The following is a 12,415-nucleotide window of genomic DNA, read 5'->3' on the forward strand; positions in this document are numbered from 1 at the left end:
TTCCTCTATGGGCTTGAGGATGGTGCAAGCCGGACAGAGAGGGGGAGGGACAAAAAGATGCAGCAGAGTATAGGGCCAGGATGAGAGTAGACCCATGGGACAGGGATCCAGTGTGCTGTAAACCATAATGGCTCCATAACAGGCAGATTTCTCATTTCCACCACGCTCAGGCTGTATCTCATCCGGTACTGTGACAATCCCACTGAGATCCATACAAGCCAGGACAGCAAAATCACTGGAAATTTTGAGGAAGTGACTGAGGAAAATGGTGAATTGCTCACTGACAGATTATTTAGGGAAAGACTAGTTTTGATTTCACTTCTGTTTTTGGATTAAGTAGGAAGCCTCGTGGATTTGGCCTCCTCTTTTTCCTTTTGCCTCTTTTTTTTAATGTATTATCATTTCTAAAATATATGTCAAGAGCTGTGTGCATAAAATAAGACCAGTAAGGCCACTAATGTCTCTGAGTTAATGCTATGTTAATGAAGCGAGGCTATGGCGGAGCCCCTACGCACCCAGATTAACTTCATTTAGCACCGCTGGGTCTCTCTGAACTACACAACTACACCAGTCATCTAGTCTGCATTATGAAAGAGGACAATGCAGTGGGACAGATCAAATAACTGCTTTCTGATCAAAGCTTTTTGCCAAAGGTGATGGGATCTGACATCATACTTTAAATGAGGCTTTGAAGTAAGAGCTGTTTTCCATTCAGTGAGCTTGCGTGACTTGATGTAAATTAGTGAAATATTCTGGTAACAGCTTAAAAGAAAATTAAAGTACTAATAAAACCTAATAAAATAAAAGATAATAAAGGAACTGTTACCATCTCGTTAGTCCACAGTTCGAAGTGTATAGGAGTGAAAAACCCGTCCAGCTGCTTCTGTTTGCAACTCATAACTTTATGGATGGTAAAATTCTCCTATGGCCCCATCCCCCGGGTGGGGACTGACCTGTAGAGTTTCTCTGAATTCCAAAAGTTCCCGCTCCGAACTGTCGACTTTTGCCTATAGCAAAGGACAGCTTAGTTGAAAAACTTTAAGTAGTACTAACACAAATTAAAACATCAAATAACAGAAGAATGCACCAAATAATGAAACAAAAAGCATGTTGGGAAATAAAAACAGATGAAGCTATCACACAACAGCTATTTCACTAATGAAATAAAACCACTGAATGTGTTCTAAGCTGTTGTTCTAAAGGGATATTTTTTCCTCTGTTTGATAAAATATCTTCATCCACACGAGAACGCAGAAATTCTGGCAAAAGCTTAAGTAATCATACCATCAGTCCCGACCTGGTCCCGACTCATGTGCGAATGCGGACTGAAAGAGTTCCGCTGGGGAAGGACAGTTATCAGAACGAAATTCGAGGAGGACCGTTCTTAGAACGGCTCTGTCCGAATGCGGCTAATACTACGTTTTCCCTTGTTGACCAATGTAGCTATTACACAATTTGCTTTGAGACTGGGTTGAGATAGTAGCTAGTTAGCTTAGCAGCAGCATCTCTAAAAGCTTAAGTAATCATACCAGACCAGTAGGTGGCGATAATGACTATATCAAAGGCAGTTCAAAATACAAGAGACAAACATTATGAGCATGCCTAATGAGCTGATTATCCTTTGACAAAAACTTCAGGGATTGTTTTCCCAATGACTGACGTTAAAGATGAAGAGATGTTACTCAACAGGATTTGGATACGAAATAAAGTGGAATTTATATTACGCATGTTTGTGGTTCACCAGCGCGCTACATGACCGCTGCCCTAGTACGTTTTTGTGATGTAGACAAGCACAGTTTCTACACTTTTCAGTAAGACTGGGCTGAATTAACTGTCAGCGAAAAACTGCAAAAAGTTAGCTATTTTCTTGGACCTCTTCTGTTTAACTGTTTAACTTGTATATGCTCCCTCAGATATTGCAGAATTTTAACATCAATTATCACAGTTAGGCAGACGATACACAACTTTATGTGTCGTCACCGGACGACTGCAGCCCAGCAGACGTACTGTGTCAGTGTCTGGAGGAAGTAAACACCTGGATGAGAGAATTTTCTACAATTAAATGAAGACAAAACTGAGATCATTCTGTTTGGTAGCAAAGAGAAGAGGGTCAGCGTTGGTAAATATCTTGAGACTCGGGACCTTACAATATCTGACCGAGTTGGTAACCTCGGAGTGTTGATAGACTCAGATCTGACTTTCAGCAGCCACATCAAAGCTGTCACCAAGGCAGCTTTTTACCATGGAAACTCATCCATGTATTCATCTCCAGTAGACTCGATTACTGTAATGCTCTTTTAACTGGACTTCCCAAAAAGAGCATTAAACATCTGCAGCTCATCCAGAACGCTGCTGCTAGAGTTTTAACCCGGACTAAGAGATCTGAACACATCCCACCAGTTTTAAAATCCTTATGCTGCGTGTACACCAAGAGCGACCTAAGCTACCTGAGCGCCGGAAATCATTATTTCTCCATGGAGGGTGAGCTAACTGGGCGACCAGAGCGGATTAGCCAGGGGCGAAGAGACCTGAGCGACCAGAGCGGATTGCAGCGATTAAACTCAAGCTAATATTATGGTAATGAGCTATGAAGCAGTTTGGCGAAAGCCAATGACAATCCACAGATGATAGGGGTCCGACAATCCGCGGGGTTCGCGGAAACAGACGTGTAAACTTTGGTTCCTATCCAAACAATAGTCGTTTAATCCTGAGACTGTTGCAATTGCCGTGTCAATGCTTCAATACAATAGTGTAGTAACCCCACGCATACCTTTCTCACTGTAATTAAGTTTTATTTCAGATTTATTTTGGATTTTATTTCGAATTTAGTTTATTTTTCACAGCTGCCTCTGCTATTCCTGCTCTTCTCAGGTGTACCTAATGTAGTTTTACAAAATTTGTAACGTGATGTGTATCTTGTATAACAAATTGTAAATAACAACACGTTTATTCGTGTCCCTGCCCTCTCTTTCCTCATTTGTTCTTTTTCGTGGGGGTGCTGCATAGCCGCGGCGGGGCCTTTAAAAATTGAACATTCTAAATGTGACGTCACGAGCAAACAAAGCTACCAAAGCAAATTCTCAAGCGAAGCTTCTCCAGCTACCTCCGCTACCAGGTAGCGTAGGTCGCCCTTGGTGTACACGCAGCATTACACTGGCTTCCAGTCAGTCACAGAATAGATTTTAAAAGCCTGCTGATGGTTTACAAATCCCAGAACGGTTTAGGCCCAGAATACATCTGTGATATGTTCAGAGAATATAAACCCAGCAGAGCTCTTAGATCCAAGGACTCAGGTCAGCTGGTCCAGTCCAGAGTCCAGACTAAACATGGAGAAGCAGCATTTAGCTGTTATGCTGCAAACAAGTGGAACAAACTGCCAGTGGAGATTAAACTTTCACCAAATGTAGACATTTTTAAATCCAGGTTAAAAACATTTCTGTTCTCATGTGTCTATATATCTTTTAATTTATCTAGACTGTTGCTGTTGCTTGTTTTTAAATTCATTTAAATTGTTTTATTTGTTTCTCTTTATATTCTTTTATATATTTTTAATGCTTCTTCCACTCCCTGCTGCAATGCTTTTATTTTATGTAAAGCACTTTGAATTGTTTGTACATGAAATGTGCTATATAAATAAATTTGATTTGATTTGATTTAATTTGATTTTCAAACTGATCATATCTATCTGCAATTATTAGTTCCACTTTTGTAAGCTCTGACGCCACTTTTAGCGAGAACTGTGGCAGGTTTTTTTATGCACTGCCAGATACTTCCTAGATATGATAGAGCTATATTAATTCCACAGAGTCAATCATTTGGCTGAAAGGAAGTGAAAACTAGAGGAGTATGTAATTTGTAGAAATCCAAGCTTCTTCACTCAGGTTGAAAATGATTTATTATTTCTTTTCATTTCTTTTATTAAGAATTATTTTTTTTCTCTGCACGCACCCCATTCCAATGAGTCAGGAAGAGAAACATATCTTGGCAGGCTGTTCCATCAAATTGTACTGCTACAAACTTCAAATTACCCATGTAGGCATATTTGTTCAAGCACCCACGAGTCCTGTCCCTCTCACCCTCTGTTACCAGGTCTGTCTCTTTTGATGTTACACGTGCTGTATCAATAGCCATGTATTGTTAACCCACTTCTAAAGTATGCTGCACTGGAGGCATCCAGCTGAGCGGTTTACAAAAGCACACACGGACACATATGTGCAGCCTCCTTTTTCCTTCTTGTGTCCTCAGTCCGCACGATTCGTACGTCCTTTTTTCTTCAGATTTTTAGGTCAGAAAGGAAAGAAAAGGAAAGAAGAAAGGGGACGAATGCATGCAGAGAGGTAGAGAAGGATGGAGGGAGAGGCGAAAGAAGGGATGGAGAGACGGAACAAGCTTTGAATACAAATGAGCTGACACACATAATGCCCGCCCCCCCCTCCTCTATGTGTTTCCCTCCCTGTCTCTCTCACACTCTCTTTCTCCTTCACACACATGTTTCTTGCACTTTCTACCTCTCCTCAGTGTGCTCTCACTGGATCAGCGGAGCACAGGAGGTGATTTTCTTCCACTTGATTTATTAGTCATTGCTGGTTGTTGGAACAAGCTAATTAAAAGGAGGGTGGAAGTACGTGTGTGTGTCTCTGTGTGTGCATGTGTGAACCATTTGGAGACATAGACGCCGCTGCTGCTGTTGCCGCTGCCTCTTCGGCTGCCCTCACGCGCTCTTGCTGTGGACCAGGAGGCAGCAGGAGAAGAAGAGGAGGAGGAGAGGGAAGAAACAGGAGGCAGACAGCCAGGTGGAAGACCATTTTCACGCCTCTTTACCGTAATTTGTTCTGACATGGCCAGCACGTAGGAACCTGGTGCCACGGCAACCGTCAGCTTGGCTACGAGGTATCCAAGGTAAGGAGGGAGGGGATGATGAATGAATGGACAGCCAGCAGGTTTTCCTGTCCCATTTCTCATGCCAGGATGATTTAAACAACCTGCCTGCTGTAAGAAATAGTCTGGCTGGGAAAGTCACTCTTTTACATTTTCTTGCAGTCAAGATTCTGCTGGGTTTTTTTGCTTCTTCGCATCTGTGTGTGCCTGTTGGTGTGTGTTGTGGTGAAGGGGGTTGCCTCTCTGGGGTATTCTGTGTTATGCTGTGGTATTCCCCAAACAGAACCCTCAACCATCCGGCTCTGAATGAATCCAATAATGGTTTCACTCTCATCCTTGACTTTGTTCTTTTAATAGCAGGAGGTCCATTTGACAAAGTCAGAAGAGTGGGATGTTCATACTGTCTATTTGCAGTTCAACTCTGGCATCAGGTTAGGTGTGCTTATCATGTTTGTAGCCTCTGTGTGTGCATGCGCACGACTCTATGGTCAGTGTGACTGCATACGCTCAATAAACACTGGGAACTGACATGAAAGTGATTGATGTGACAACTGCAGGGCAAAAAATAGCCACACTGATTTAAGATACAAAACAAGCACACAAATAAAAAGATAAAGGTGTACTGAGACAGCATTTATTGGCCATTTCCAGCAGTGTTCCTTCATGAATGCTACGAGTTTTCCTCTGGATATGGGACACAGAAATAGAAGCATGGCAGACAGACACTTTGCGTTTAAACGCTGCATTGCTGCTGCATCATCTCCAATGTTACCACTGCACCAATGTGGACTTAAGCATAAAAGGATGTGATATTGCTCGGCAAGGGCAGAACCAAGCACGATCCAGACTGTTGTGTCCAATTAGTCTTTGTGTGTGTGAGTGTGTGTGAATATGTGTGCTTGTGTGCACTGGGATGTGCACTGTATGTCCTGGAGCAGGGTGGCGGACTGCAGAGGCAGAGGAAAGGACATATGTCTGCCCGGGTTTTTACCCTTTGACTGGAGACCTTAGAGCAGGAAAGCATGCAGATGTCCTGCTAACCCTGATATGTGTGTGTGTGTGTGTGTGTGAGGCTATTGTCTCTGCTGACAGGTAGACTTGATTTTCTCTGATTGATAGATGGATTATCACATTAAGCCTCCTTTCACACTGCCCCCGCTAATGAGATCAAATCCAGCTGAACTGTGTCTTCACACATAGCCACACACGTACACAAAAAAACCAGAACGTTTATTCAACATTAGAGATTTACGAGTTACAGTTTTGTGATCACTTTTCTCACTGTTGTAAGGAGTTACAGTGTCTTATAGTTTCTAATCTCAACAAGAGAAGTGCTTGATTATTTTGACAGTTTGGAAGGGAGCTAACCGAAAACAGAAAATGAATCTAAGTCACATGCTGTTGCCTGGTGGGAAGGCAGCACCATCCTGTAATGAACGCTCATGTCTCACCTGTGCCTGCTAATGTCTGTTGGGCTAAAAAGTTGGTCAAATTAGTCAAATCTGATGGAACCGTGACTGTACAGAAAGAGATTGGACAGTGAGGCAACAGAGCAGGATAAACTACATAGCTCCATACTTGCCTGATGCCTCGCCGTTGATCACATTTACATTGTAAACTATGATTTTTTTTTGGTCAAAGTAGATGTACATTACTGTGATGGACTGGCAGCCTGTCCAGGGTGTACCCTGCCTCTCGCCCATTGACCGCTGGGATAGGCTCCAGCCCCCCCGCGACCTGACCGACGGATTCAGCGGTATAGAAACTGGATGGATGGATAGATGTACTTTATTTGAGTTTAAAAGCTCATAAACAGTTCTGCTTTAGCTGGGGCTGAGATCATTCCCAAGCTGCTTTAGAGCCTCAATCTGACCCCGTGCAGAATCAGACCCCCTTTTGTGGCTCATTTATCAAGATAAACCGACTCCAAAAAAAAACCTTTCAGCTTTGTGTTTATTTTTTCTCTTTTGAACAATACTTTCTTTAATCTTAGAAATTGAATATAACACATGTAACACATATTTTAACTCAGAGAATAGACTTTAAAACAGCTCTGCTTGTGTACAAGTCTCTTCATGGTCAAGCGCCACAGTACATCTCTGACATGCTAGAGCCATATGAACTAACTCAGACTCTGAGAACCTCAGGGAGGGGTCTCCTGCTGCTGGTGCCCAGAGTCAGGACTAAACAAGGTGAGGCTGCGTTTCAGTTTTATGCTCTTAAAATCTGGAACAGTCTTCCAGAAGATGTGAGACAGGCCTCAACTCTGACAATGTTTAAATCCAGGCTGAAAACAGTTCTATTTAGCTGTGCACATGACACCTGAAAGTATTTTGTCTGCACTCTTCACTTCACTTTTAAATTAATTAATTAATGATTATTTTTTATGTTTTTTTTAATGATTTTATTGCCTTGTGATTTTATGTAGCTGTAAAGCACTTTGAATTGCCTTGTGTACAAATTGTGCTCTACAAATAAAATTGCCTTGCCTTGCCAATAAAACTGGACTTTTAGAAAGTCATACAAACATGTTAGTATGACTGAAACCGTATGAAATCCAAACTCTGAAAGCTGTGAGACCCCGAGAATGTAGTTTGGGATCAAATCACTGCATGTACAGTATACTCAGCTAATCTTACATGTGGTCTCACACAGAGGTAGGAGCGGTAGAATATTTGGACCGTTTTCACACACAGTCCACGGTTTTCAGTGTTAGACACCGGGCAGTCAATAACCCAATTCTCCTCCTGTGCATTTAAACTTGGTTAAGGACGGTGGTCCAACTAAATTTCCAGGTGGAGTTCCAACCACAGCTCGACTCAACTGTGTATGTACGCTTGCTATGTGTGATTAGGCTGGGCAATATAAATAGCTACGTAATCATTTATGGGATGAGATTTCCTATTAATACAGAAGTGAGATTCTGAGTTTGAATGTTAAGAATAAAGATATTTTTGTTTTCAAAACTTAAGAATTTTTTTATTTTTTGTCTTTGGAATCAAAATTAGAGTCAATTGGAATCGGAATCAATAAGAATTAGAAATGTTAATACATGAATGATTTCCACTCCTAATCTGGTCTAATGTTCAATTATATTTTGGTTTATTTAGTCCCAATAGAATTAAGTCCCAAGAGTGACATCAAAGCTTTTCATCAGCAAATCTTGCCCAAAAAACTTCTTTTCTGTTTGCTACAGAGCAGGTCTACAGGAAGTTAAAGCGCATTTCCATTTAAAAAGCCCCCACAACTCACAAAAACTCTCTGGCAGATAGGAAGGATGATGAGGATGATGTCTGGGTGTGGAGGTGTGGAGGATTGGGGGCACTTTCAGGCCGAAATGAAGTTGGGAAGTGGTGCTGAAAAAGTAAAACGTAATCTATTCATCACTTACTTTGCCGTGAATACTGTAGTTTGTAATATGTAGCTGATTTTTCAAAGAACTTGCCCACCACTGGCTTCATCTGGACCTGACACAAGGCCAGAGGATCTGCGTCAGCCTTAAGCTCTGTTTTTATGTTCTGCACAGCGGACAGATTTTTCCATATTAATTAAGCTGCAAATTTGTCACCCAAATCAGCGCTTAGAGAACTCTTCTGAGAATAATTCACTCATTCCAAATGGGTTAGCTCAGAAGTCTGTATATGCCCCAGGGAAATTTAACTTAAGCCTCAGTATTCCCATTCTTTTGGGGAATTTATTCGTGTCTTGTTGTTCCACTTTCCAGATATTAGTCACTTGAATCTACTCTGCTTCATCTCAACCCACCTGAGTCGTTTTTCTCCAAAACTCAGAAACATCTTTAGGGAACCTGCCACCACCAACTCTTAATTTAATCCTCCTGAAGCTGCTGGTCCAAAGTGTACCAGAGTCTCTTCGTGCTGCCTCATACCCAAGTAAACAAACACAAATTAATATTTTGATCCGCCTCCAGAGGAGAAGAGACAGGAACAGTTCCTCCATCTGCTTCTCCTTTTGTCCTACTCTCGCTGTTGGTTTCCATTACCAAGAGCTTCTGCTTCTTCACCCTGACAGCCACTTTTTTCCCCCACACAGCTGCACACACACGCAAACAACAGTCCCTCTAAAAGCAGTGTCGGTTGGCACGATGTGATGTTCCGTGGGCAGCGAGGAGCCCGGCTTTATGCTCTTTTCATCCCTAAGGCCGATTCTTTCCACCAGAAATTAAGGGAATAGGGAGAGGAGTGCACGACATGCACCACTCTCCAGCAGAATAGCACTTAGCCTGACAAATTCTGGCAAACAAGAATTTGCAAAGTGTGACAACAGCGATCACACATGTGTAGTGTTGGCAGCCCATCCTTGCTTTTTGTTTGATTTTCTCTTCACTGCAAGTTTTAGAAGACATACAGTGTAGTGGGGCACAAAATACTGTGGAGATGTGCTTACAAGCTACTATAAAGGAATTTACTCAAGTTATTCTGATTCTGTACAAAGATTACAGAATCCACCTGCTAGTACAAAAATCCGAAGATCCTACTGTATGGTAGTATTTAGTATAGGGACATATTATGGGATGAAAAACATCACTTTTCTTTTGTGATTGAGAGCACATATCTGGGTGTCCGAAGTCCCTACAAACTCAATAACCTCATCTTCAGATAATGCTGCATTTACTGTCCCTTGGAATTGGGAGGACGAAATTCTTGTTCTTGTTTTTGTGCTTTGCTGTTAACATCAAAGCAAAACATCACGTTATGGTTTTCTCAACTAAAGAAATAAATAATGCTCGACCAATACTTTGTTTACTATCTTTTTATCGCTTCCAGTGGGTCAGTCTCAACCCTAAAACGACTTGATTAGAGAAGTCAAATAATGGATTGAAAACAGAGCTGCAGCACTATCTCTCTGTGTTATTTTGACCAAAACATGCCACAGGCGTTTCATTAAGAGCTCAGGAAACTGTCAGCCTGTGATAAAAGGGCACAATATGTCTCCTTTAATCTGTACAAATTCTTTAAAAGCCTATTAAGATGAAGTAGGCAATTTTTAGTTATATTAGATGTGCTGCATTGTGCAAATCGTGTGTCCTATGGCATAAATTCCTCAGAACACAGAAATAGAAAATAAGGAAACTGTCTACAGCAATAGCAGATATAGGTATAGATGACATGGGAAACAACCCATGGCAGTATTTTGCTCAGGGAGGAGATTTTTTAAATTCATGTAGGTTAGTTAGATTTTGTTAAGGTCCCAAGGTCGGCCCAGGACCCGCTGGTGAGATTATGTCTCTTTATTGGCCTGGGAACGGCTTGGAGGAAGTAGCAGGGGACAGGGATGTCTGGGCTTCTCTACTCTCCATATTGTCACCGCAACCCCATGTGGACGGTTAAGAAGAGGGATGGATAGAGAATGAATCTGTCCTTTGCCAGATGAATTTATCTGTAGCAAATTCCATACTTCAGAAATTTGTTAGGCCCACAAAGAGATGGGTAAACGAATGGCATTCAATGGATTCTGTTTTTGTGCTGTGACATACAAGCTAAAGAAGAGCCACTGGTTTTCTGTCATCCCAGAGCCAAGTCCTTCAGCAGAGATGGCAAAGTAATTAACTGTAACAGACACCCAAAAAAGACGAGTGGGAATGATTCATTCTTCTGAACGGATCGCAGAGCTTTGCTAAGAGCAGAAGAAGATTGGAAATCCAGGCCAGTGAAAGGGAATCCCTTGTGTCCAAATGCCCTGTGGTGTCTACATTGTGTCTCTAACTGCAAAACTTTGATCCCAAAGCAATGTCTTGTCACTGAACCCTTGTCACTGAACCCGTATGTGGTGTTTCAAGGACTGGATCTCAAAGCATAGTTAAGGAGAGGAGGGTGTCTAGTTTGTAAGCCCCCGGGTCGCATGTCTGCTCTTTGCAGATGATGTGGTTGTGTTGGTTTCTTCAGGCGATGAGCTTCAGGGTGCACTGGATGAGTCAGCCCCTCCGTGTCCTAGGCCTTGGTTCTCAACTGTACAAGGGTGGTCCCTCTGGGATGGAGATAGGTACTTTCCAAAAGTGGTGGAGTTTAAGTATCTCTGGATCTCGTTCAGAAGTGATGAGAAGTTGGAGCGAGAGATGGATAGACAGAATGAGGCTTCATCAGCAGTAATGAGGGCAACCCTGGGATTTGGGATTTGGGCAGTCAAAAGCCGAAAGAATTACATCGCAGATACAAGTGGCTGAAATAAGTTTCCCCTCAGAGAGTGGCTGGACTCAGCCTTACAGATAGGCTTAGGTGCTTGCACATCCGGAGGGAACTTGAAGTAACGCTGCTACTCCTCCACTTCAAAATGAGTCAGCTGAGGTGGTTCAGGCATCGAATTGGGATGCTTCCAGGTCATCTTCTGGGCAGGTCCAGAACTTGCTGGAGGGATATTATATCCCTTCTGGCCTGGAAACAGCTCGGGATCACTCAGGAATAGCTGGAGAGTGTCGCTGGGTTTCCCTCCTGGTTGACACCGCCACCAGCCCTCGGATAAACAGAAGATAATGGATGGATGGATGGATGGATGGATAAAATTATACACCTCTAATAATTTGTATGCTTGCAGATTTTTCTTTATACAAAACTCTGGGCTTCTCAGAGTACTTACTGATGTCTAACCATTCACTGTCAAGAACATTGTGGAGATCTGGGAATTTCTCAGCATATTTGATGATGAATTTTTTTACATAATTAGTACTCCTCAAGCTAACAGTGCTCATTTCCGGCTGCTGTCCCAGACAGTGCCAGCTGTAACTACAGCACGTTTACATTTTCCACAAGTTTGTCTTAAAACTCTGAGTAATGAAATAAGATTTTATGAGTTATTTCATTATAGAGACATATTTTTTACATTCATTAAAGAAGCTTATTGTAATCACATGACTGCCAACGCTGGGTTTGCCCCTTGGATGATAGACATGTGGGTGCAGTGTATAGGGGGCGGGTGGTGAATGTACAGCTGAAGAGGAGGGTGACTGGGAACTCTGGTGGGTAGAAACCAAAAAAAAAAAAACTGAAAAAACAAAAGACCAGTCCAGACTGAAAGAAAGAAGGAAAAAAAAATGGACATGACAATTGCAACAGCTACCTCTTCAACATGAGTCCAAACTGACTAACTGAACTCTCACTTGATTGTGTCATTATAAAACTATTTTATCTGTGTGGTATGAATGTAGTATAATAATTTATGCCCGAGCACCAATGCCTCACAAAAAAAAGGGTTCCAGGTTCGACTCCTGGCTGGGGTCCTTCTGTTTGGAGTTTGCATGTTCTCCCCGTGTATGCGTGGGTTCTCTCTTGGTACTCTGGCTTCCTCCCACTGTCCAAAAACATGCGGTGGGGACTCTTAAATTGTCCCTAGGAGTGAATGTGAGCTTGCATGTCTTGTTTGTCTCTATCTGGCCCTGTGATAGACTGGCAACCTGTCTAGGGTGTACCCTGCCTCTCGCCCAATGACAGCTGGGAAAGGACCACCCCATTAACCCGTGACCCTGAATTGGTATAGAAAATGAATGAATTTATGCCCAACACAAAAAGTTGGATTGTGACAT

General features: G+C 42.3%; 1 protein-coding gene across 3 annotated transcripts in view; it reads left to right on the top strand.

Moving 5' to 3' along the window:
* Nucleotides 1-4,522: 4,522 nt before the first annotated feature.
* The window catches only part of plppr2a (phospholipid phosphatase related 2a), a 67,882-nt gene continuing 59,989 nt past the window's right edge, over nucleotides 4,523-12,415 (top strand). For all 3 annotated transcript variants that reach the window (XM_075453325.1, XM_075453328.1, XM_075453326.1), the window contains exon 1: nucleotides 4,523-4,899. The gene's annotated coding sequence lies outside the window, so the exon portion shown is untranslated. The remainder of the gene's footprint in view (nucleotides 4,900-12,415) is intronic.

This window comes from Odontesthes bonariensis, chromosome 21 (assembly GCF_027942865.1).
Source record: "Odontesthes bonariensis isolate fOdoBon6 chromosome 21, fOdoBon6.hap1, whole genome shotgun sequence".
NCBI classification, from domain to species: Eukaryota; Metazoa; Chordata; class Actinopteri; order Atheriniformes; family Atherinopsidae; genus Odontesthes; species Odontesthes bonariensis.